This window comes from Nomascus leucogenys, chromosome 21 (assembly GCF_006542625.1).
Source record: "Nomascus leucogenys isolate Asia chromosome 21, Asia_NLE_v1, whole genome shotgun sequence".
In the NCBI taxonomy this organism is placed as follows: domain Eukaryota; kingdom Metazoa; phylum Chordata; class Mammalia; order Primates; family Hylobatidae; genus Nomascus; species Nomascus leucogenys.
In genome coordinates, this window is record NC_044401.1 from 66584729 (window position 1) to 66611524 (window position 26796).

Sequence of the window (26796 nt, forward strand, 5' to 3'; positions counted from 1 at the left end):
ATACATAATGGAATACATACACACCCATGCATCTATCCCTAAAATATATGGAATAGATATTACCAAAACACATATTCTAATTCCTTAAGATTATTTTTTGACCCTCTAATATTTTGATGCCTGTTGGCCAAGTCCTTATTGACTGTGTTACTGAATAATTTGTCCATTTCTGCTCATATTTTCTGCTTCTGAGTGATTCACCATATTTCATCCTGAGATGCTTTTACCATATGTTTAGTACCACTCATCTTTGTTTCACCTTAATTATACTCAATGTCTACTGTATTCTTAGCTGGAAACCATCTCCTTTTCATCCCTCAAAGCCTACTTTAGACCTGACTCTCCCAACAATGAAATGCCCAGAAATACCTGAAATACAGCGTATCATCTAGGCAAGACTATTCAGACTTGCCATTAGCTGTCAAGTTTCATGTATTTCGCCTTCTACAAATCCATCCGTGGAGCCTTCTGCCATGAAAGTATCCAATGTGAATAGGTGTTAATCTCCATCATTTTAAAATCTCCCCCCATTGGCTCCATCAGAGAATATAAAGTGTAGCATATTTTCCCCCAGACTTTCCCAGGATGTTTCCTTTGTTCAATCTAGAATCAGGCAATTTAAATGACAGGTACACTTGATTTAAAGTCTGCTGACTCCCCTCCCCACCAGTAATTCCAGATTCTATCTCCCTTAAATCATCATTCCAATGAGGAGTAGGGAGAAATAGACAAACATTACTGAAAATCACAAAGGCAAGTTTCTCACCAGGTTGTGCATATCATCAGATGATCTTGACAAAGTCCAAAAGCCACCAGGGGTATATTGGAAATAGTTGCAAGGGTCAAGCCCTCACAATTATCAGAAATTCAAGCTGCCTTATGTATGTGTGGAAAAGATGTGTAAACTACTGGCTCTCCAAAGCACCTTCAGGAAAACATCCTGTTCACTCAGATGATATCTGTATTTCAGCAAATGTCAGCAAGTCCACATACTTTGGCAGAACAAATGTTATTTTTCCTTTCATTACTGTCCTAAGAGGAATTGTGCAATCCTATAGATTATCGCATGGAGCTCTCATTGGCGTGTGGCCAAGGCTGAATACTCTTCTCCAGAGGAGGCAAATTATGAATTAGGTTCACCGCTGGCAAATTGCTTTTTGTGTTCGATTTAATTTCGTTTTCATGATTTTTCCTGAGGGCTCTTCCAGCCTTGCTCAACTAACTGGTTTAACAGATCGGTTTAAGTTCAGAAAAACCTCAGTATTTCCAAGATTTCAGAATGCCTTTTTACTGAATTCCTGTTTAGGACAAGTGAGAACAACAAACGTTTTACAGGTGTTCAATTCTCTAACACAGATATTGTTTAGAAGAAGGGGGAAATCACAATAAATTACATTGAGTATAATTTTACTCAAATATGGGAGCTAGGGGGACAGGGGTAGGAAGGGGAAGGAAAAGAATGAGTAAAGAGCTTTTCACTTAAAGTGAAAGTTACATTATCTGGACAGTGACTTTTTAAAAAGTACATTGAACAGTCCATGAGTAGCAATAATAAGACAACAAAGAAAATTAAGGATTCATGTTCAAAAGAAGAGACATGGATCCATGACTCAAAATGTACAGAAACTTGTTTTCCATTCACACTAACCAGCTAGAAGAGTTAGCTGTGAATAAACTCAAGATACCAGACTGGCTCCATTAATGAAACATTATTATTGGAATAATATAGTTCATAGATTTTAATGATAAACTTGGGGGATGTGTTAGTTGCCATTAGATTCAGGTGCATAGAACATATACATGGAAATAAAAATTGAAGTAGTTGAAATGAGGCAGAAATGTATATCTTCTTTACATCAAAGAATTCTGGACATAGGTAGTCCAATATGGAGCGAATAATTCCCTACTCACCAAGGACCCAAACTCTCCCTATCTTTACACTCTACAATACTATTTTGTGTCTTCAATTCTTAACGTTGCTTCATGTTCCAAAATGGCTGCTGAAGCTACAGCCTTTATATCTGCTTTCCAGGCAGGAACAAGAGGGAAAAACAAAAGGCAAACACCTCTTAGCTGAGTCAGCATTACTTGTAGAACCTTCCTAGAAGAAACACCCTACTAACTATATACATGGAGAGTGGAAAATGTAGTATTTTAGCTAGACATCCTAGCCAAAATATTGGTGGGAATTACATCCTAACCAAAATGTTGGTTCAGGAATATAGCTATTGATTAGGCAGCTTCAGTGTCTGTCATATGAGTAAAGTAATATTTTTATGAAACCAGAGAGGAGACACTTTGAAGTCTATTGGCCTCTTTCAATCATTGTCTTTATCTTACATAAATAGTTTCTTAATGCAAATGCTTATTTGGTTCTTTTTATTTTATGACAAAATCATCCTGTGAACAAGTAAAATGTCATGCAAGAGGACACATTGCTGGTTTCTCACAAAATGGTAGTGCTACCCTCAACATGGCACCAGGAAGCCTCATCAGACCACAACCATCCATAATATATTGCCTAAAGCATCCATCATAAAAGTTATTGCTTCTGCATCAAGATGATGTGGTTTTAAAAAATCTCACTTAAAGTGAGTATATGTTAACCATTATGCCATTCAATTCCATTAATCCATTTCTCTGTATTAGTTTGTCAAATTAAATATCGTCATGGAAAAAATAGAGCAAGGCTCTGAAGGAATAGAAACAAGTTAGGTACATTTCCAAGAGGTAGGCAGGAGAGAAGTTGAAGGCAGAGTGTGAAAACGAGGGTGAATTTGGGAGAATCCACCTAGCAAGACAGAGTATGTAATAAGAATTTCATTTCTGAATAAATGAATGAATGAAATAAAAATAAATGCACAGAATAACTTCTCAATAAACCTTTCTGGTTGACTATCAGATAAATGCATGAAGAGATAGATTAATGTATGAATAAATCCTCAAAGGTGAATTTTATCAATGATGATTCTTTTATTTCTTCATGCCACTATCCTTGCTTGTATGTGTACTCCCTATAGCCATCATTGGGAGTTGTTGATTATGCTAAATATTAGAGTAACAAATACAAAAAACACTCAGAACCATAGATCACATCCCAAGCTAAGTGCTGAAGCACCAATGAGGCTAGCCAGAGAAGTAACCATTGGGTTATTACTATCAGCTTTAACATGTAATTATTTCATCCAGCACTGAAACAGAGAGGCACTCAAAATATAAACACTCAGCATAAGACTAACAGACAAAGACTTTCCTCTCTTGACTATGATCAAATGGGTGTATTCAACTTAACTATGCACTATATCATAACTTTGAGTAGGACTTCCTTTTCTGGTTTGGAGGCTGCGTGGTATAATACTTAAACACATCAGTTATGGTTTCAGGAAAATTTGAATTCAAATGCTGCATCTCCACTTGTTGCACAGCATTGAGCAAGTTACTTAACTGTTTCACATCTAAGTTCCCCCATCTTTAAAATGGAAGGAATGCTATTGCCTACCTTGTAAGTAATTGTGAGGAGTAGATGAGGACTCAATGATATCAGCCACAGTTGTTAGTCATTATGTGCTGGGATCATGAGGGACTGTATAAGCCAGAGTCCTTCTGAGAAACAGAACCATTAGGAGACATATATGAAAGAGAGACTTAGTTCAAGGAATTAGCTTATGCAACTGTGGAGGCTAACAAGTCTACATCCGCAGGGCAAGCTAGCAGGCTGGAAATTCAGTTGTGTTGGTGTTGCAGTCTTGAGTCTGTAGGCTGGCAACTCAGGCAGGGTTTGTATGTTGCAGTCTTGAGTCAGAATTGCTGCTTTCTTGGGAAATCTCAGTCTTTGCTCTGAAAGCTTTCAACTGATTGAATGAGGCCCACCCATATTATGGACACAAATATGCTCTACTTAAAGTCAACTGATTTAAATCTTAATCACATCTGAAATATTTTCATAGCAACATATAGACTGGCATTTGATGAAACAACTAGGTGCCATAGCCTCACCAAGTTGACACATAAAATTATCACAGGGACACAATAAATATGCCCATCCACACCCGCATTCTTCACAGAGAAACAAGACATAAGAGTTGCAGATTGGAAAGTGCAACTCTAACCTGTATGACAGATAAAGACTAGGAGGGAAGCTGTGGTTTGTATTTCCAGGATTCAATGGCTTCAGATACTCCTACCCTCAACCCTCTGGCAGGTAGGTTAACACAACCAACCGAGGCAGTGGTGCCATGTAAGACTTACAGCATGGAGAAGCTGGGAAGAACTCACATTTCTGCTGATGAGTTCATATCTGAGAGGACAAAAAGGAAGAGCTAGTTTTTCTTCTGAAATTTTCCAACCAGATAAGTGATGCCACAGGTGAAGGCCCCACTGTTTCTGTCAATTGCACCCTTTCACAGAAAGGAACTATCATGAGCCAAGAAGAAACATTTCCCTCAATATCCTCCTCTCTTCACTACTGCCATTGTTTTTATCACCAGCAGACTGTACTGTTTATATTTCTTGTTGGGACCCTCAAAGACTTAGCCTCTGAAATTGAAACTCTGGAGGGTTCTGAGGCTTCCAAAACCTAAGGAAATTTTCCAAGACATATCCAGAGAAGTATAGTCCTATATTCAACCAACAGCATATTTCCTCTATCCTAGAAATCACCCTGCTTTCCCATCCCCCAAAAACTTCAGTTGAGAACGAGCTGGAGTTTACAGCACCAGGCTTAGTGTGGATCTCTTGACACCTCTGAAACAAGTTCCCCATCACATGGGAAAACTGCTCTGTCCTTCCACAGCAGTCCTGGGAGCCTCTGCCAGCTTGATGCTGAAGAAGCCTGACATCCCCCAGGTAGGGGACAGCCGAGATCTCTTGGGCTCTGTTGGGGCCCACTTAACTGTCCTTTTAAAGTGCGCACCTTTCCCTCATCTGTAAAGAAGTCTGAGGGCAGAAACCAGATGTGCTGACCTCACCTCTCACCTCTCTCCCCCTGGCCTGGAATCCAGGGTTGTTCACTTCCTATTCACAAGAAGCAGCTTGCCTGGGCAGGACTGGTGTCATACTTCGTTTCAGTCAGCACAGGAGAGTGGAAAGTTGCCGGCAAAAGGCAGATGAAAAATTAAAGTGATCTTTGGCCAGCAGATTCATTCAAAATGCAAATTCACTCGGCAGCGTAGGAACAGTATGGCACAGCCCCCATATGGGAGATTAGAATGCAGCCTCTCACCACAGCTCTTTATTCCAAAGCTGGCAGAAACTGGCTAGGCTTGGCATTTATCTCTTTGCCCTAAAGCACGTTGGGGAAATTCCTGAATGAGTCCCTAAAATTCCCAGTGATTGGGGAAACCTGAAGGAGTCTAAGGAGCCACTATTTGCACCCAGCCCAACCTGATTTGAAGAGCTGTATGGAACCAGGAACCAGGAAGAGAATGTGGGCTTTTGAGCTAGTACCCCAGCTTACCAGCCCTGAAATCTTCAGCTGATTATTTTATCTCTCTGAGAAACGTATTAACCTCTCTAGGCCACATTTTGAGGGGACTCTAAAGCTGACATTTTGGAGCTAACATTTCCCCTGCCAGGAGAAATTACACGTGTATTAGTCCATTTTCACGTTGCTGATAAAGACGTAACTGAGATTGGGAAGAAAAAGAGGTTTAATTGGACTTACAGTTCCACATGGCTGGGGGGGCTTCAGAATCATGGCAGGAAGTGAAAGGCACTTCTTACATGGTGGCACCAAGAGAGAATGAGAAAGAAGCAAAAGTGGAAACCCCTGATAAACCCATCAGATCTCGTGAGACTTATTCACTATCATGAGAACAGCATGGGAGAGACTGGCACTCATGATTCAATTACCTCCCCCTGGTTCCCTCCCACAACATGTGAGAATTCTGGGAGATACAATTCAAGTTGAGATTTGAATGGGGACACAGCCAAACCATATCACTCTGCCCCTGGCCCCTCCAAATCTCATGTCCTCACATTTCAAAACCAATCATGCCTTCCCAACAGTCCCCCAAAGTCTTAACTCATTTCAGCATTAACCCAAAAGTCCACAGTCCAAAGTCTCATCTGAGACAATGCAAGTCTCTTCTGCCTATGAGCCTGTAAAATCAAAAGCAAGCTAGCTACTTCCTAGATATAATGGTGGTACAAGTATTGGGTAAATATAACCATTCCAAATGAAAGAAAATTGCCAAAACAAAGGGGTTACAGGGCCCATGCAAGTTCAAAATCCAGTGAGGTGGTCAAATTTTAAAGTTCCAAAGTGATTTTTGACTCCAGGTCTCACATCCAGGACATGCTGATGCAAGAGGTGGGTTCCCATATTCTTGAGCAGCTCTGCCTCTATGGCTTTGCAGGATACAGCCTCCCTACCAGCTGCTTTCACAGTCTGGCCTTGAGCATCTGAGGCTTTTCCAGGCGCACGTTGCAAGCTGTTAGTGGATCTACCATTCTGGTGTCTGGAGGACAGTGGCCCTCTTCTCACAGCTCCACTAGGCAGTGCCCCAGTAGGGACTCTGTGTGGGGACTCCAACCCCACATTTCCCTTCCACACTGCCCTGGCAGAGGTTCTCCATGAGGGCCCCGCCCATACAGAAAACTTCTGCCTGGGCATCCAGGCATTTCCATACATCTTCTGAAATCTAGGTGGAGGTTCCCAAACCCCAGTTCTTGACTTCTGTGCACCCACAGGCTCAACAACATATGGAAGCTGCCAAGGCTTGGGGCTTCCACTCTCTGAAGCCACAGCCCGAGCTGTGTATTGGCCCCTTTCTGCCATGGCTAGAGGAACTGAGACACAGGGCACCAACTCCCTAGGCTACACACAGCACTGGGCCCTGGGCCCAGCCCACGAAGCCAGTTTTTCCTCCTGGGCCTCTGGACCTGTGATGGGAGCTGCTACCATGAAGGTCTCTGATGTGGCCTGGAGACATTTTCCCCATGGTCTTGGGGATTAACATTAGGCTCCACGCTACTTATGCACATGTCTGCAATTGGCTTGAATTTGTCCACAGAAAAAAATGGGTTTTTCTTTTCTGTCACACAGTCAGGCTGCAAATTTTTCAAACTTTTATGCTCTGCTTCCCTTATAAAACTGAATGCCTTTAAAAGAACCCAAGTTACCTCTTGAATGCATTGGTGTTTAGAAGTTCCTTCTGCCCGATACCCTAAATCATCTTTCTCAAGTTCAAAGTTCCACAAATCCCTAGGGCAGGGGCAAAATGCCTCAAGTCTCTTTGCTGAAACATAAGAAGAGTCACCTTTACTCCAGTTCCCAAAAAGGTCCTCATCTCTATCTGAGGTCACCTCATCCTGGACCTTATTGTCCATATCTCTATCAGCATTTTGGGCAAAGCCATTCAACAAGTCTGTAGGAAGCTCCAAACTTTCCCACATTTTCCTGTCTTCTCCTGAACCCTCCAAACTTTTCCAGCCTCTGCCTGTTACCCAGTTCCAAAGTCACTTCCACATTTTCAAGTATCTTTTCAGCAATGCCCCACTCTACTGGTACCAATTTACTGTATTAGTTCACTTTCATGCTGCTAATAAAAACATACCCAAGACTGGGAAGAAAAAGAAGTTTAACTGGACTTACAGTTCCACATGGCTGGGGAGGCCTCAGAATCATGGCGAGAAGTGAAAGACACTTCTTATATGGTGGCAGCAAGAGAGAATGAGGAAGAAACAAAAGCAGAAACTCCTGATAAACCCATCGGATCTCATGAGACTTATTCACCAGCACAAGAATAGCACAGGAAAGGCAGCCCCCATGATTCAATTACCTCCTCTTAGGTCCCTCCCACAACACATGAAAATTCTGGGAGATACATTTCAAGTTGAAATTTGAATGGGAACACAGCCAAACCATGTCAGCATGGTATAGTGGAAAGAGCTAGTTAGGTCTGGTTTAAATTTGAGATTCACCATGTGTCCCATGTGACCTTAGACAATTGCTTAACCTCTCTGGGCCTCATTTTCCCCATCTATAAAAGGGGAACAACTGGCTGGGTGCGGTGGCTCACACCTGTAATCCCAGCACTTCGGGAGGTCAAGGCGGGTGGATCACTTGAGGTCAGGAGTTCGAGACCAGCCTGGCCAACATGGTGAAACCCTGTCTCTCCTAAAAATACAAAAAATTAGCCAGGCATGGTGGCACGCACCTGTAGTCCCAGCTACTTGGGAGGCTGAGGCAGGAGAATCGCTTGAACCCAGGAGGCGGAGGTTGCAGCAAGCCGAGATCACACCACTGCACTCCAGCCTAGGCAACAAGTGAGACTCCATCTCAAAAACAAAAAAAATGGGGGCAGGGGGAACAAATAAAACTGTCTCATAGAGTGGCGTCAGGAGAATTAAAATAATTAAGCTCTTGGTAGTCTTCCAAAAAATGTGCTTGCTTGCCCTTTGGTGTCTTTCTTAAAGACTTTGATATTTGGAGAACTGAGATTCAATTTTCAGGTACAGACAACCACCCTTTTCTGTATTTCTTGATTTTTTTTTCTTTTGACCTCTAATATCTTCTATTTCTCTTATGCTTGTCTGGGATGCTCACAAGAGGATCTGTGGCAATAGTAATCTGCTTGATTGCTTGATTCCCTGGGGTGAACTTGTTCATTGGGTTCTTAGGGAAGGAGTTGAGTAGATAAGACGAAATGTTCCCCACGTTTTTGCCTAAGCAGCTTGGCACTGATGAGTACTGGCAGCCGCTCCTTGAACTGTGTTATAAATTTCTGACTGCTGCACAAATGTACCACGTGGGTCAAAGACCAGCAGAGCTGCCCAATTCTCAGAATAGAGTTCATCCTCATCAGAAAACACCCTGAAGGCCTGTAGTCCCGACAACAAAGTCTTATACCTAAGAAGGTTATGAAGTAAAAACATTTTAAGGCAGAAACAGGCTCCAATAAAATGATAGTAATATTGGTTAGCAGAGTTGATGAGATTAATGAGATCAATGGGATTAGTATCTTTAAAAAAGGGACCCCAGAGAGCTTTTTAGACCTCTTTGGGCTAGAATTATTAGTGGTATTTTTTAAATTTTTTTAAAAGAAATGAAAGAATTTGTGTATCTGCATACTAATCCACATCATATTTTTAAAATACTAGTATGCCATATTTATCAACTGCTTAATTTTTGTGGGGTGCTTTTCATACAAAACCTCATTGAATCATCATAATGATTTTAAGGCACAGGCATAGTGACTGTTCATTTTTAAGATCAGTAAATTAAGGCACAGAGAAGTTTGATGACTTTCCCAAAGTCTTATAGCTACATGTAAACCCAATTTATAGCCGCTACAATGTAGCACCCTCAAAAATAGCAACTACCACTGATAGAGATACAATATTGGGCTTTATACCTACTCTCTGAATTCATTTAATGTAATTATCTCTAAAAACTCAGAAGATGATGCAATTGGCTGAATGTCTGTGTCTCCTCCAAATTCATATGTTGAGACTCTAGTCTCCAGGAGATGGTATTAGGAGATGGAGCATTTGGGAGATAATGAGGTCACAAGGGTGGGGCCTTCATGACTGAGATTAGTTCCCTTATAAGAGAGTCCCCAGGGAGCTTTTTGACCCTCTTTCTGAAATAGAGGAATACAATGAGAAGTTGGCGGTCTGTAACCCGGAAGAGGGCCCTCACTAGAACTCAACCATGCTGGCACCCTGATCACAGGCTTCCAGCCTCCACAGCTGTGAGAAATTTCTGTCATCTATAGCTTATAGTACTTAGTCAGTTTAGGCTCCTATGCTAACAATGACAGATGATATTAGTACTCTAAGTTACAGATGAGAAAACTGATACTCAAATATACAGAGCATTTTCCCAGTACCACACAGTGAGAAATCTGGGACTCAAATCCAGGCCAGATGGCAGGCTTCTATCTCCACAGAACATCTTGAACTTCACACGGACTTTGCTCCATGTTCCTCACACACAGAGTGCTTTATTATCAAAGATAAGGTGTTCACAGGTGACCCAAGGCAATCTCACATATGCAGGAATTACATGCCACCACTCAGCTTCCACAAGGCTGGCAAAAGGAATCAGTAGTTCTCACTAAGTGTTCCTCAGCCTCTGCCTTCTGCACACACAATAGGATCACACCTCCAAGCCCTTAAGGTTGGATGAGGCCATGTGACTTGTAGTGACCAATGAGCTATGAGCACATGCAACATGTGTCACTTTTGGGCTTAAGCATTTAATTGTCAATTTGACACCACCCAGAGCTCTTGCCAGCAGCATTTGAGATGGCAGCTGCTCCATCAGTCTGGATCCCTAAATGACTATCACAGCAATCCTGATGGGCATGTTTCATGAGCAAGAATTAAACATCTGTTATTTTAAGCCATTGTGATTTGGGGGTTGTATCAGTCTGTTCTCACACTGCTATAAAGAAACACCTCAGACTGGGTAATTTATAAAGGAAAGAGGTCTAATTGCAATACTCAGAGTTCCACATGGCTGGGGAGGCCTCAGGAAACTAACAGTCATGGCAGAAAGTGAAGGGGAAGCAAGGACCTTCTTCACATGGCGGCAGGAGAGAGAAGAGCCAGCAAGAGCAGGAAAAATTGCCTTATAAAATTATCAGATCTCATGAGAACTCATTATCATGAGAACAGCATGGGGGAAACTGCCCCATGATCTAATCACCTCCCTCCAATGACGTGGGGATTACAGTCCCCTCCCTCGGCACGTGGGGATTACAATTCAAGATGAGATTTGGGTGGGGACACAAAGCCAGACAATATCAAGGGTATTTTTAATATAAACTACAAACAAAACTAGTCTACCCTGACTGACACAGAACCAGACCCAAAGGAGCTTTTTAAACCTCCCAAGAGACCTAGCAGGTATTAGAATTCTCTATACCCAGAATCATAAACTCAAGTGCTACAGGGATCAGGTAGGGCAGGTAACTAAGGAAAGCAGCTGAGCACATGATAATAGAAAGGGGAAGGGACTGGGTCAAACTGGTGAGCACATGCCAAGGAAATGTGGGCTCCCTGTTGCTAAATCTTGCAATTTTTCAGAAGAATTTGGATATTTGTGTGACTTTTGGATAAAATGGATAAAAAATTGTACAAATAAAACAAAACTGAACTGCAGGTTAATTTCACTTCAGGGTTTTCAATTTATAGCCCCTGACCCTCTGCCTCAAGTTCACAACCAGGTTCCCATTTATCAGCCATAATTGAAAGATTTAGAGCCAGTCCTGTCAGTTACTTGCTGTGGGGCACTGGGGATGTCAGCCTGGTTGTTAGTACTTCCATCTGTAAAATGAGTCCGTGGGAGAAAACTGATGGTTCTTTGTTTTTCTCGGGTACATCTGCACAATAAAATTTCATATACACACAAACATGCAATCTTATTTACATATTTCATGGTTTCCAATGATGCTATAAACCTCAACCCCTGACTACCCTTCCCCACAACAGATCCATGAAATCAAGGCTAAGAAATCTTGGCTATACAATGCCAAAGTTTTCATCCATGTGAAAATATCATTTTATCAATGTCAGTGTGTCAAGAGGAATGGGATATTTTTCTTCCTGCTGGAGATTCTTAGCATGTCTTCTAGTAGAAGAACCCATGGCTCTGATGTTATAGTTGCCTGTGGTCCACATAAAAAGATGGGGCTACAGGTTTTATCATGATGTTTAAAATGGGATGGCACCTCTCACCCTTGTACACTATTGTGCATCTAATCAGAGGGAGACCTAATAGGTGAGTAGATATATTTGGTTATATTCCTCTTTGTGAATTTCTAGGTTCCAATTTAATTCCAGTGGTTCTAATTTAGTCATCCTCGGCCCCCTTCAGCTTTGTAATTCAAACCACCAAATGTATTGCTGCTTTTAAAAACAATCTTTCCAAACTCACATCCAAACTGCCTCCCTCTCAGTGCAGATTTGATGAGTGGTTTCCACAGAAAGTATTTAGAATAAATATTCTGTGGTCACGTTCTCAGCTTCAGTCTATAACCCTTAAAAATACATCCAGATAGGCCTTCGGAGGGAGCAATTGTAATGGGGCCAAGAGCATGAAATCACCCAAGTGAGCATCAAATAAATGAAGCAAAGTTCTACTCCAAGTGGACTCTGATTTTTCTCCCACTTTGATAGCATATGCTGTTAATACTTTCATCAATAGCACCTTTTACAGCCTGTCTTTAATAAAGAGGATTCCCACTCCATTTATCAGGATCCTGAGTATATGAAACTAGTCCCTGGGAACCCCTTGATGTGGTTAGAATGAGACTGAAATTTTTATTAAACAATCATTCAGTGGGAATAAAATTTATCATAAAGGGCAACACTAACATGAAATCTTTCTATGTAGCAAAGAGGTCTTAATTTGAAACAAACAATAAAGTGCAGAATTCGATTATGTCAGGAAACAGGTCCAAGGTCATAGGATGAATGAGTCATAACCAAAACTTTAAAGCTAGAAAGAGAAAACTAAATGGCATTTAAAACTTATACTACATTCAAGGTAGCTACTGCAAGAAGCAATCATACCCAAAGGTACATAGAAATTTCTGGAGATAATCTGATTCTTTTTGGCTGTCCTGCCAACTGCATGTAATCCTCCTGTCAAGAATAATTATTGTATAGTTCCAAACAGCTAAAAAAAAAAGAATTTTGAATGTTCTTAACAAAGAAAAAATAAATATTTGAGGTGATGAATATGCTAATTAGGCTACTTTGATCATTCCACAATGTATACATGTATGGAAACATCACATGGTAACCCATAAAGATATACAACTGTTATTTGTCTATTAAAAATAATACTTTGAAAGGAAAAGGAATTTGGGCTGTCTCACTGCTCATATTCTTGAAATATGTGTTCCATTCAACAAATATGTAATAGGCTAATGGTCCTTTTATTTGCAAGGTACCTTACAAAGTCCTGAAGGGACTACCAAATAAAAAGACTCCTAATTTAAGGCAGTAGTTTCCTAAAGTGGACGTGTAGGCTGGTGACATCTGAGTCATCTTGAGTACCCTAAAAATACATATTCCTGGGCCCCATTCCAAGCCAACAAAATCAGAATCTCTAATGGTAGCATCAAGAATCTGCATTTAAAATATATTCATCAGATGAAACTGACACAGAGTAGGTTTGTTCCTACATATGCCAGAATTTCTCCATTATAAGTGACAGACATCTAACCCCAGCTGGCTTAAACCAAAAAAGGAATCCATCAACCCTAGTAACTGAGAAGTTCAACGGGGAGAACAGGCTTCAGGCACAGCTGGATCCAAAGGCTCAAACAATGACATCAGAGATTGAGTAGCTACCCTGTCAACTCTGCTTTCTTCTGCATTGGCTTTATTCTTATGTACCACAGAAAGTACAATCATAACAATAATAGAATTCTTACTATGATTTAGGCACCACACTTTACCTGTATTGTCACATTTAGTTTTTATGATGATAATATGAGGTAGGAGGTATTATTTCCATTTAACCAATGATGAAGCTAGCTCAGAGAGGCAACATGATTTATCCAAAGTCACACCGTGATCAAAAGAGACGGAAAGAATTGTATCCAAGGCAGTTTGCTTGTTGCTCCCGCTCTGTTGCCCATACTTATGTACTCAGAGGTAAAGCAGGCCAAGGATCCATAAAATGCTAAAAGAAAAATAAGTGTTAGAAGGCAAAAGAAGGGCAAGAGAGTATAATTCAGAGGGCAATCCTTATTTGTGCTTATAGAATGTCCCATATGACCTCTCTGTAAGGCTATAATAGGCCCAGGAATCTGTACTTTGAATGTTTCTTCAGTTGGTCTAATTCACACCTCCTACAACTACAAGAACGGTGATTCATCACAGCTCAAGATTTGCTGAAGTGTTTGCATCCATCGACAACATGCACAGGACTACTGCTGGACTTCAGTTTTAGTAAAGAAGGTATGGAGGGTCATCAGCAAAAAGGCAGAGAAAATTGTTCCAGGGCTGCTGGAGGCAGAAGGCTAACAAAATCTTTGTAGCTTCTGGCTGATAGGGGCTGATAAGCCATAGACTGGTGGTCTCACTATAGAGGGGGTAAAGGGAAGAAGAATGTAACACAGAGAAGCAAGATTTAATAATTAAAAGCATATAAAGCATGAAGACAGCTGTTTATACAAAGCAAATATTAAAAATGGTTATAGGGCGCTGGGTGTGGTGGCTCACGCCTGTTATCTCAGCACTTTGGGAGGCTGAGGCGGGTGGATCACCTGAGGTCAGGAGTTCGAGACCAGCCTGGTGAACATGGCGAAACCCTGTCTCTACTAAAAATACAAAAAGTAGCTGGGCATGGTGGCACATGCCTGTAATCCTAGCTAGTCAAGAGGCTGAGGCAGGAGAATTGCTTGAACCTGGGAGGCAGAGGTTGCAGTAAGCCAAGATCGCACCACTGCACTCCAGCCTAGGCAACAGAGCGAGACTCCAGCTCAAAAAAAAAAAAAAAATAGTTATAGGGGTTAATGAGTTCCAGATTATTTCTAACTCGGCCTGTCCTAAGAAACTGTGGTAGACTGTGGGCCCCATAAACCATGACTTCTGGCATTCCAACTTTGGGTTACTCTGAAATTGGTCATATGATTTGATTTCATCATGAGACACATCACATGAGCAGAGACTCAATACGCACTAGTATATTAAGGATTGTCCGTTGGAATTCTCCCTCTTGCAAGGCTAACTTGAGACTGCAATGCTGTTAGGAAGTTCAAGTTCACCACATGGAGATGAAATAAAATATTGTGATAAACATCCCCAGCTGATCACAGCCTCCAGTGATCTGTCAACTACATATATGATCCCAAGTCACATGTGTGACCCCAAGCAAGATCAGCAGAACAATCACTCAGCCAATGAACAGAACCCTGAAAAAATATAAATCATTATAGTTTGAACCACACGTTTTGGGGTAGCTTGTTATGCTGCTATTGATAATTAAAACAAACTGGAATATTTTCATCTGGATGACAATCTACTCAATTGTTGAATCCTTTGTGTTTCCCTCTTTGCCCTAGTTGGTAAGAATCTCAGAGCTAAGTTGTATGTTCATTGCTGCGTCTTTCTTCAACCAGGAATTCTCATCAGAATTGGTCCATTTCTCTTTCAGATTTTTGTCTTTTATATTAATTGGTTTGGGTCTCACTATACCTCTGGTTTTCCTTTAAACTGACTAAAATTATTTGGAAAGTAGTCAGTGTACCTGTAAAATAATAAATAAAGGTTTGTGGTAGATGAGTAAAAGAATAATGATTGCTATAGGGAAAATAATAGTAATTATTAATATGTGAATACAACAAAATGTTAATATATTTTTAAGCCAGGCCCTATTCTAAAATATTTTCATGCATCCTATTATTTAATTCACCCAGCAATTATGAACAAGTACTGCTATCCCCCATTTTACAGGTAAAGAAACTGAGGTACAAAGTTGTTGTGGCTTGCCCCAAAGTCTCATAGCTAGTAAGTGGCAGTGCCAGGGCACAATTCAGGCCTGCCCAATGTCAGAGCCCACATTCATGACCATTATGGAACACTTCTTCACATGCCTTTTCTATTGTGTTTAGCCTATTTTGCTATTGTATCCAAATTTACAAGACAAGGAATTATCTCCTAAGAACTTTTAAGTGTAAAACTTGTCATCAGGTTATTTAGTTCTATAAAGAAAAGATTAGAAAGTTGGAAATGGAGCAGCTGTTCCTGAATCGGGCAAACATAGCATTCAAAGAAAATTAATTTTCTCCACTTTCAAAAATGAAATTCAAGCCCTAGTTGCTGATGCCCCAATCATTGCAGTTAACAAAGCCATTTTAATAACCTCATTTTGTCCTTTGATAGATGGATGTTCTTTCAAATGTGTATTCTCAGAGAAACTAGTGCTTTTGCAAGACTATCTAAAATGCTCTGAAAAAAGTAAACTGCTCTGTAAATAAAGGGCGTTATTGTCTGCAGGTGATCCTCAAACTGTACAACCAACATATTGAATTTAGCTTTTATGCTTTTATTTTTAAGTGAGTACAAATTGGAAAGCAAGAGTACTGATTCTAATGATCGATTGTGTTGAAAATTAATGAAAACCATAAGTTTGAAAGAAGTTATTAGGCATGCCAAATGTGAACTACTTTTAACCCCAGAAGGATTAATTTTACTCTCAGGTGGTCAATTAAGAAGGAAAGGAACAAAAATTTAAAATGTGTGTTAGGGAGCTAGGTCATTGAATTTTGTATCAAAAAGGTAAAATATAAATCAGAAATGTATAATTTTTAGTTTTTACTTTATGAACAGGAAGTCTGCAGTTGCAGCATTCTTTTATGTCTAACTCAAAAATTGGACAGCCTCAATGAGAGATTCAAAATTATGTTTGTCAATTTCAGTGTAAGTTCAGCCCTGAACTGTTATTTCATTAAAGTTAAATATGCCTTTTTGAGGGATATCTGCCATAGGACGGTCACTTTTCTGATGTCCTTTATGTATATCCTGCCCAAAAGCAGGATGCTGGCCAGGTTGACCTCATGAGACTCACTCTGCCTGAAAGATTCCACTCTCCAGTCAGTGAGACTGGCTTTCCGCTCCCCAAAGGTAATTTGAACTTGAACAGCCCAGAAAAGTGAGGAGCTTCTCTGTCCTGATTTGTTCCTAACAACCAGGTTCTCACAGAGCTAAGGCCCCTGCCAATCAGACCCCCCCATTCTGCCCCACACAAGTGCAGATATGAATCTGGCCCTACCTCTCTGGCTTTGTCTAGGCTACAAGTGAGAGCTTTCAAGATTTCACTGCATGAAGACAAAGCTTTCTGTTTCCTCTCAAATTCTCAATGACAATCACACTGACAAAAATATTTTGGTACAGTTCTTTTTAAATGTTCACTCTTAATGTAGTGTGGGAAGCAAATGTTTGCTAAAATAAACAAAGTGCTAAGAAAATACTATCACTAGCAAAGCCATCACTCTGCAGCTAATAATTCATGACCACCTCATAAATAATTGTCAGCCTTCTAATTTGAATGTGTGGATGGTGGGAAACAGGCCTTTCCCAAATCCCCCTTCAATATTTTGTCATCCCTCCTGGCCTGTTTTCTCCTCGAGGTCATTAATTTTCAGTCACCATGGATAGGGGGACAAAGTTCTGTTTAGAAGTTATTTCTTCTTCCCAAGGATAAGATAGTTCAGAGGAAGAGAAACATCACCCTGTCCTTATTTTTTTTAAGTAAGCTCCATTAGTTCCTATGCTGAAGAGAGCAATTTCTTATATTGGTGAAGAACAAATGCAGGAAAAGATTAGTAATTCTCCAAGGTTGTTGACAGCTTTTGCTCCTATCCTAGAATTCAAACCACAACAAAGAACCACTTCAAAGTTACCAAATTAAAGAGTTCTCAAATTTTAGTTAATAGTAAGATTTCTGCCTATCCCAAGTCTACTGGGTACCAGAAAATTTTTCTGTAAGTGAAAAAAAACCACATTTTAAATATATGTTCTTCCCCATGCCCCCTAAAATATTATTTACTTTCAAATAAGAGAGAAGCGAAAACAAAGATGGACACCCCAAACTTGATTATTTTTCTACATGGTTTTGGGAATGGGTAGCTGAATACGGAACAAGATAATTTGTGAAAATTTTGCAAGTAGAGTCATTGACTAGTCAGGATCTTTTTCTTCTAAAATTATAGCTATTATTTTCAGGGTAAAGGGTTCAGAAGCGGGTGATGAGCTTCTAAAACTCCTATTTGGTATGACTTGGCTAAACTTTAAAGCTGAGAAAAAAAATCCATACAAGCAGGTGCTACTGAAATAATGAATGCCATAAATGTGAGAGCTTTAAATCACAATGGCAAAAGTAATTAAACAGAAAGATGACCAACAAACACAGAAAAGGGCCAGAGATAAGATATAAATAATTTGTTCCAGCTGCTGGCTTGCTCTTAGAAGTGATGCAGTGTGTGCTATTTTTATCTCCAAAGGGAGAGCTTTTTTTCATCCTATAATTTTTTTTTATCCTAAATTGAGTATGAGAGCTTTGAGGTGAAAGGAAAATAAAAACTTACCAATGACTCTCACATCTCAATTTTCCTTGTACAGCCACTTCAAATTGGCGGTGTTTCATCTGACCCATCAGGGGCTGCAGGCAAATTTAGAAGTCTAAAACCCAACCATTTTTCTGGAACTAAAAAGCAAAGATACTGTTGTTGAGCCACTCTTATGGGAACAGACATTTTGAATTGGTTGGAAATACAACATAGACATGTACTTATGTCTGTTGAATCCTTTCTTCTCCTCCCCCAATCCAGAATCCCCCAGAACCCTTCCACACACCCCCTCATTTCCACCCCCAAACCCCACCATCCCTGCTGCAGACCCAGAAAACTGCAGCTACTACAATGGGGTCTCTAGCACATAGAGAAAGTCATGAAGAGAAATGAAAGGGTGTAGCTTTAAATGCCAGTTCTGCCTCCTCTTAGCTCTATAACACTGGAAGAGTCACTTTCTGAGCCTTGGTTTCTTGTCTGGAAAATGAGGAAGCCATAATTTCTAATTTTTGGAGATGTTGTGAGGATTCAGTCACATGACCCACAGAAAGCTCCTGACATGGGCCTAGTAGGTATGAGGAATTTAAGGTTGACTACTGATCTTAGTCCCCATCTCCCCTCAGTTCCTAACTCCATTGACTAGCCCCAGCAACGCTGAAGTAGAGTTAAGGGAGAGTGTAGAAGAAAAGAAAAGCCCGGAAATAGGAGGGCAGAGCAAGGCCACAGGCCCTGGAGCAGTGACCATTCTTCTCCCTTCTTTTCACCCTCATGTTAACAATAGCAAACAGCAACCACAGCATTAATGGTAGTTAACACTTTTTGAGCACTTAGTGCACTCCTGACACCACGTGCAGTATCTTATTTGATGCTTACAAGAAACACTATTGTTTGTTCATCACAGGTCACATCAGATTTTTTGCAGCCCTGTCTATTATTTATTCGCACTGAGTCTCAGTCTAAACCTTGAAGTCTCTTCACTTCTTATACTTGTACAGTTAGCGTTAAGTATATCTTCTGTATTGTTATCCAAGTCGTTGATAAAACCCATCATTTCTAAAACACTTTCAGCTGGTCCTTATCCTAGTAGGTGAGTCCTTTTGGATCTCCAGTGGAGTTTGGGGGACAAATTCTATAGTATATTCCCACTGTTTGTAGCAATTGTCTGGGAATACCAGCTGGTCCACCTCAAGGTTCTGGAGACCTTGAGGCCAAACAGGACTTATAGCTGCTCCTTGACAGAAGGGATACCCCCAACCCCATTAGAAACCATGTGCAGGTGCATCCCCTCCCAATGAGGGTTGAGGAGTCCTCCTCGGGTCCACCTGGTCCTTGCCTGGTCAGCCCAGACTGAGCTCTCACAGCCACATTTAGACAATTATCTAATGTTAAATACTAAAAAAAAGTTGAATTTCTCATGGGTTTCCTTGGCCCCTTAGAAAGAACTTATTTCTGCTTTCTTCCTTTCCTCCTACCCTCACCTGCCTGTCTCTGTCTCTCTCCCTCTCTCTGTCTCCTCTCTCTCTCTCTTTCACACACACACACACACAGTTCCTATTCCTCCCTCACATCTCCCTAAAAGAGGGGCCTGCTCTGCCTGGTTTTCCTTCATAAGGGTCTCTCTCTCTGCTTCTCAGTGATGACAGTGTAAGACCTGCCTCGGCTGTCCCCCTTAAGAAGACTCAGTCAGCTCTCCTTCTCCTTGTTTCCCTCCCTTGCTTTTTCTTTGAACACTCTCTCATTCCTGTGGCTGGTGTAGTTTCCAAACTCCGAACAGATACTAATGTTGGGGATTTGGAAATAAAATCACAATTCTCCAGAATACCCCAAATCATAAATTGTGATTAAAATATTTCCCATATTCCTCATGTACTAGTTCATTAGGAAAATCAAAAAATTGTTCAATAAGTAAGATACATAGGTTTAGTAAGACTATTTACAAAGAACTGTAGCCTAGATTGAATATATAAGAACTGGAAAATGTGAACATTATTGGGTGGCTTTTAAATGATGTAACATTCTAATCTTGTAAAATTAACAGCTCTACAAAGAACCATGCGTAGAGATCAATTGAAGAACTTATTTTGCTTTCAAAATTTTTTATTTCTTGGAACACCACCTATAGTTTTAGTAGAGAGGGTAACGTGAAGAACCTTAACATTCACTTTACCTGTAAGAATTTACCATTAGTGACAGACAGGGTCAGAACTTGTATTTATTACATGGCCACAGCTACAAGCAAAAGTGGTGAGACAGTGATTGTTTCTCCCATTCTTTCCCCTGTCCCAGTTACTGGAAATGTTGACTTTGACCTTCAAGTCTGCATGCCAGCTTTTCCTGCTCTTGCTTTCTTCTTGACATTACTGCATTCCTTTGAGAAGTAACATCTCTAAGTTGAATGTTAATCTTTTATTCTTACAGGAGAATTGCAATACTTCCCCCTCCCCATTTTTCTGATTTCTAAAATCCATTTTTCTCAGGATGTGGGATTCAGAAAAAATATATGATTTTCCCAAGAAATGCCAGAAGGGAACCCCCAAATGGAAACTGTTATGATGATGAATATCTATTGTTTTGGCCTAACCAAGAATAATTTCCCCTTCTTTTTGTTCATTTTGCTTGTTAGCAAGTTATTTTCCTTGGAACCAGGAAAACCTAACTGATTCCAAAGGCAAGGAAAATAGGCTCCAGAACTACTGGTTTGGCCAAGAAAGGTTTGATCAAATGGCCCATAATATGTCTGCTCAAGATATCAGGCTAATTTTCTCTCTCTCATTTGGACTTGCATCTTTTTGCTGCCTACATACATTTGGCCTAAAATAGATTTATCTTACTAACAGATTAGATGTCCAGGATTTTGGTGTGGGACTTCACAGAGTGATTCAAAAAAGTCCACCAACCATATAGTTTTGGTAATAGATCCCAGATTAATTTTTAGCCCAAGCAACAGGAAATTCCTCTTAGGCCTTATGGCCTTACCCTGCAGAAATATTTTTGTTGGTGCATATATTAGTCAGGATTGTCCAGAGAAACAGAATCAATAGGAGATAGATGATAGATAGATAGATAGATAGATAGATAGATAGATAGATAGATAGATGAAAGAGATTATTATAAATTATTGGCTCATGCAAATATGGAGGCAAAGAAGTCCCACATTCTGCCACCTGAAAGCTGGAGACCCAGGCAAGCTCTTGATGTAGTTCCAAGGCCTGAGAGCAAGAGAGCCAATGGAGAGCCAATCATAATCCGGAAAGGCACAAGCCCCATCACTAGAATCCTGAATGCTGAAATCCCAAGAGATCAAAATCCCCAAAACATAATTCTAGAAAAAATAATTTTAAAATTATCTAAAATATTTATTTACATTTTTAAAGTAGGATTTATCTGAGAAACATTAAAACATGAATGAATATTTCATAGGCCACTTTATATGATAAAATAATAATATACATATGTTTGCGAGTATAAACACTCAGATATTCTAACAACAGTCACATGGGTATAACACTTATGAGAAGATGTACTGTATTCATAAAGAGGTCAAAAATGGAAATGTATAAACACATATCACTGTGGTTGGTAATTGTGTGCACCTAGCTTTATAACTGAGGTCATCTGAAACACCATGACAAACCACCTAAGTCTTTTGATGGGACCAATCAAAACCACCATTTACACCATCCCCCAAAGAGCTCAGATCTTGAGAAATTCTTTCACAATGTAGATGTACAGAAAGGATAGCTCTTTATTTATTGAGGAAGTTTCAGCATTTTAATGTATATGCATAATGTTTAACCACAGTCCACGTTGTGATAATGTACTTCGTGGAATCAAATTTGAAAATGCATAAAAAGTATTAGAACTGTCCAAAAGTTCCTAGACCATTTACTCCTCCAGTATTGAAAATGATACAAAGATGAAATGCATAGTAAGTTGTAAAAAATAATACAATTTAAAATAGTAAAAAAAAAAAAACTAAGAAAGAAAACCAAAAATAAAATTTGACATATGAAGAAGTATATTATTACAAGGATAGATTGTGGGCAATTGCAGAGAGATAATCCCTAAGAACTGGCAGACTTTCACGGTCATTAACTATATTTTGAAGTCTTTCATCACAATGAATAGTTGCTTTTTTCTTTTAGGGCATGGCTCTCTTCAGATAACATGTTTACATTCATTTCCAATGTGGCACTGCTCTTTATGAAATTCTTCTATGATTCTAGGTATACTGATATGAGCATTTCCTATTAAAGCTTTCTACCTTCTGTGCCATGCTTCTGTGTTGTTTAGGGTTTGCAGAAATCCATTTCACATGCCCTCATATACAGAACACAAGTTTGGCAGAAACAATCCTGGTGATCGAACAGCAATGCCATTGTGAACATTACATCTTCTTATCCTACTGTGCACATAATAATTTTTGAACCAGTCAGTAAGCTTTACTGGCTTCTTCAGGCAAATTCAGCTTTAATTCATTAAAACCTCCTGAAATGTCAACAGTAGGAAGGTATATGATGCATTTTTAAACTGAAGTTTTCTTTGTTGCTGTATGCAGTGGCTAATCCACTCATTCGACTTTTCCACCAAATGCAAATAAATAACAAGATAATAGTTTTGCCTAACATGATGTAACTGTCCTGCATACAACTGAAAATGCACTAATCCCTTCCCCAGACTTTGGCTTTCAGGATTTCAACATTTGGGATTTTAATCTTTTGGGATTGTGAATTTCACAATTTTACACATTAGGAATTTTGATCTTTCAGGATTTAAACTTTTAGAATTTCAACATTCAGGATTATGACATTTGGAATGGTGTCTTCCAGGATTATGATCCAAAGGCAAGCCACTGATATAAATTCCAGTCTAGAGCTGAAGGGCTGAGAACTAGGAGCATCAAAGGCAGAAGATAAATGTCACAACTCAAGAAGTTAGGCAAAGTTAATTCAAACTTCTTCCACCTTCTTGCTCTATTCAGGCCTTCAAAGGGTTAGATGATGCCCACTCAACATTGGAGAGGGCCGTCTGCTTTATTAGTCCACCAATTCAAATGCTTGTGTCTTCTAGAAACACCACCACAGGCACACCCAGATATTTTAACCTGCTATTTGGCCCCCTGGGGCCCAGACAAGTTGGCATATAAAATTAAGTATCACAGTGCGGATAGTATTTTTACTTTAAAATATTGTGAATATTAGCTTGTTAATTAAAAATCTATGGATTTTACTTTTTAAAAATCTGGATTTCCATTTTCTTTTAAACAGGTAAAAATATCAAGAAATACTGAGGCCCATGTCCTAGAACAACAGTCCTTTAGGTGGATCACACATTCTCCACTACGCCAAGCTCTACTCAGTAAGTTTTGCTTCTTTGCACTTACCTGCCCAGCCCCTGTTGGTGACCAAGTTTGCAACATGTGCTCTGCATGATCCAGTGGAGCAGAGAACTAGAGTTTGAAACTAAATCCTCATTTACATATGCAATTTCCTTGTGCACCTAAAAGGATAGTAGAGGGCTAGTTAAGAATGGGATTCGGCTGGGCGCGGTGGCTCACGCCTGTAATCCCAGCACTTGGGGAGGCCGAGGAAGGTGGATCACGAGGTCAGGAGATCAAGACCATCCTGGCTAATGTGGTGAAACCCCGTCTCTAATAAAAATACAAAAAAATTAGCCAGGCACGGTGGTGGGCACCTATAGTCCCAGCTACTCAGGAGGCTGAGGCAGGAGAATGGTGTGAATCTGGGAGGCAGAGGTTGCAGTGAGCCATGATAGCGCCACTGCACTCCAGCCCGGATGACAGGGTGAGACTCCATCTCAAAAAAAAAAAAGAATGGGATTCAAAAATTCAGTATTCTGGGTCCAGGTCAACTTTTAATTTTTCCTCATATCCAATAAGTTACTGATTTGAGTATAAGCTGCTAAGACAAAGAAAAAAACACAATAGCAACAACAAAAATACACTAGCCCAAACAAACCAGAGATTCACTTCTTTTTCCTGAAATATTTCAGAAGTAGGCATGTGATGCAGGCTGTAGGTAGCTCCTCTCCACTAAATTACCTGAGCATCCATGGGTGGATGCTTCTTTCTTCTTCCTTCTCCCATGGTGCTCTGTCACCCTCTAGCGTGTTTCTCACCAACCTGGGTAAGAATGGTTCACACTATACATCCAAGTTCCTATTCATGGGGAGGAGGAAAGAAAGTAGAGAGGAAACAAATTGCATTTAAGGAGGTCGCTCAGCAGGTCTGCCTGTCACTTCCACTCTTGCTCCATTGGTGATAGCTTAGTCACAAAGCATCATTTAGCTGCTGGGAAGCATTTCTAATATTTCTAATTGGTGGCCATGTGACCTGCCAAAAAGCAGTGAGGGGCTGTCACTCAAAGGAGAAAAGAGCAAATGCAAATTGGAGAACAATTGCTGTTCCCTGCTTTAATGGTCCTTTAGGGAAAAAAAAAAAAGGAGGAGACAGAAAGGCCTTTTTTCTTAGTAACACCCCGAACACACACACACACACAAACACAAACACACACACCCACACCCATAACCACCACAGCCAACAACATCTATCTATATGCCCTGAATATTCACCATTTTTTAAACCAAACTGCAACAAACAGTGAAATTATGAGGAAATGATTTTCTTATTAACTTCATTGGACAACAAACTCTGGCTTTCAACGCCTCTTTACAGTTCTTCCTTTTATTTATTCACCTAATGGGTAAGACTTCTAATTTAATCAGTATGAAAATTAGACATTTCCTGAAATGTTTGGAGTGGAAGAAGTCCCTCCTCATTCAATGTTTATATTAAAAAAAAAACTGACCTTAAAAAAACCCGTAAACCTCTAGGCTATAGATAAGTACCCATGTTTGTGTGTTTAAATAGAGTGTGTCATATCCATTACATCCATCAGAAAAGATGAGACAGAAAGGCATAGTCAGGCATTGATCTTTCATTGTTTCTTCAAATCTTTGATTAGAATTGCCTAAAATCCTTTCTCACCCAATACCATATCCACACACATTTATTTTTCAAAACATACAAGCTACCATCTATGATTTTTATCCCACTGGAAACTTTCAAGGAAATTTTGCATTTAAAGCCACTTCTTTAAAAATGACTCAAAGAACATCTTTACTCTTCACAAGGAGCCATAGCATGCACACTATTTTCAACCTTTGTGCATGTCCCAGAAATCTCATTTTCAGAGCCACAGTGTATAATACAGAGTTGCTGATGCTCTGGTTAAAGCAGGGGTTGTCAGCCTGGAGCTCTGACCACTGAACATCACTGTCATCTGACAAAGAAGTCCCTGCAGCCTCTTTGGGGAGTCCCCTGACCCTCTGTGAGCATGTCTGAAACCATGCTGCATTGACTGTTTGTTCCTGGATTGAGTAAGAAAAAGGGAGAAAACGATCAGGAAAACTTACATCTTTTCCATGTAACACCAATGCAACTTGCCATTCTGTTAATTCAATGTCATAGGAGGAAATCAACAAGATCAAGCTTTACACAGACAAAGCAGTGGTGTTAGGAGACTTGTGGAGTTTCGTGTTTCAACCAGACTTGCTAATCTCGTATAGTCACAGCCCTCTTCTGACCTGTATCTGGATATATGTGAAGCAGTGGCTGTGTTGAGATGTAGTGAGATCGTCATCTTTTATTAAATAAGAGGCTTGGGAGCTTGGTTTCCCCTTCTGCAGACAGGGCAATCCCAGTGCTTTCTTGGCCTGGGCATAGGACCCATTCCCTTGCTTCCTCAACCTTACCAGAGAGACCTCCCTGTCCACCCTATTTAAATTGCACCCACCTTTCCTTCTGGCATTCCTTCTCTTTTTTATATAGTTATATATATATATATATATATATATATATATATCATATTTGTAATGTTTTTTATATATAAACATTTTTGAGACAGGTCTTGCTCCGCCACACAGGCTGGAGTCCAGTGGTGTGATCACAGTTCACTACAGCCACAACCTCCCTGGCTCAAGCAGTCTTCCCAAGGCAGCCTCCTAAGTAGGAGGGACTATAGGTGTATCCTACCATGTCCAGCTAATTTTTTTTTAATTTTTTGTAGAGATGGGGTCTCGCTATGTTGCCCAGGCTGGTTTTGAACTCCTGGGTTCAAGCGATCCTCCTGCTTCAACCTCCCAAAATGCTGGGATTATAGATGTGAGCCTCCCTCTGGCCTTCTCTATCCTTATCCTCCTTCATTTTTTCTCCATAGGGCTTATCATCACTTGATATTTTATATATTTATTTGTTTATCATCTCTCTCTCATCAGAATTTGACATCATAAGTACAGAAACTTTATTCTGTTTTGTTTGCTGCTATCTCCCTGGAACCCAGGAAAGTTTCTGTCATGGTTCACATAGTAGGTAATAAAGTAAGTTAGTTCTTGAGTGAACCATGAGATTGTTGTGGAAAAGACGAGAATATGTGTAAAATGTTCCACATGGTACATGGCACAAAGGCCCTTGACACAAATTAGTTATTTTTGTTATTGTTGTCACTTTTCCACAGAGACTCTAAGAATGATGACTATGATCTCATCCAGTTCTTCATGTCTTAGTGGATCTCTTTAATACACTCTGTAAGTTACAACAGAGATTCCCACAACAACAAAAGGAAGTAGGTGTAGCATTCTACAATTCTGGAGTCAGCACATGAGGTAAGAAAAAAATCACATATATTATGAATTGTCATTGAAGATTATTTAGGAAGACATTACATCAAAGATCAATGCGCCATTT

The 26796-nt window shown here is 40.0% G+C and overlaps 1 long non-coding RNA gene across 1 annotated transcript in view; it reads right to left on the minus strand.

The window, feature by feature from the left end:
* Window positions 1–5087, minus strand: part of LOC115832127 — a 70819-nt gene extending 65732 nt beyond the window's left edge. Inside the window, exons 1-2 of the long non-coding RNA XR_004027567.1 lie at window positions 4975–5087; window positions 4249–4297 (exon numbers count right to left, since the gene is read on the minus strand). This is a non-coding gene — a long non-coding RNA (uncharacterized LOC115832127). The remainder of the gene's footprint in view (window positions 1–4248; window positions 4298–4974) is intronic.
* Between the last annotated feature and the right edge of the window lie 21709 nt (window positions 5088–26796).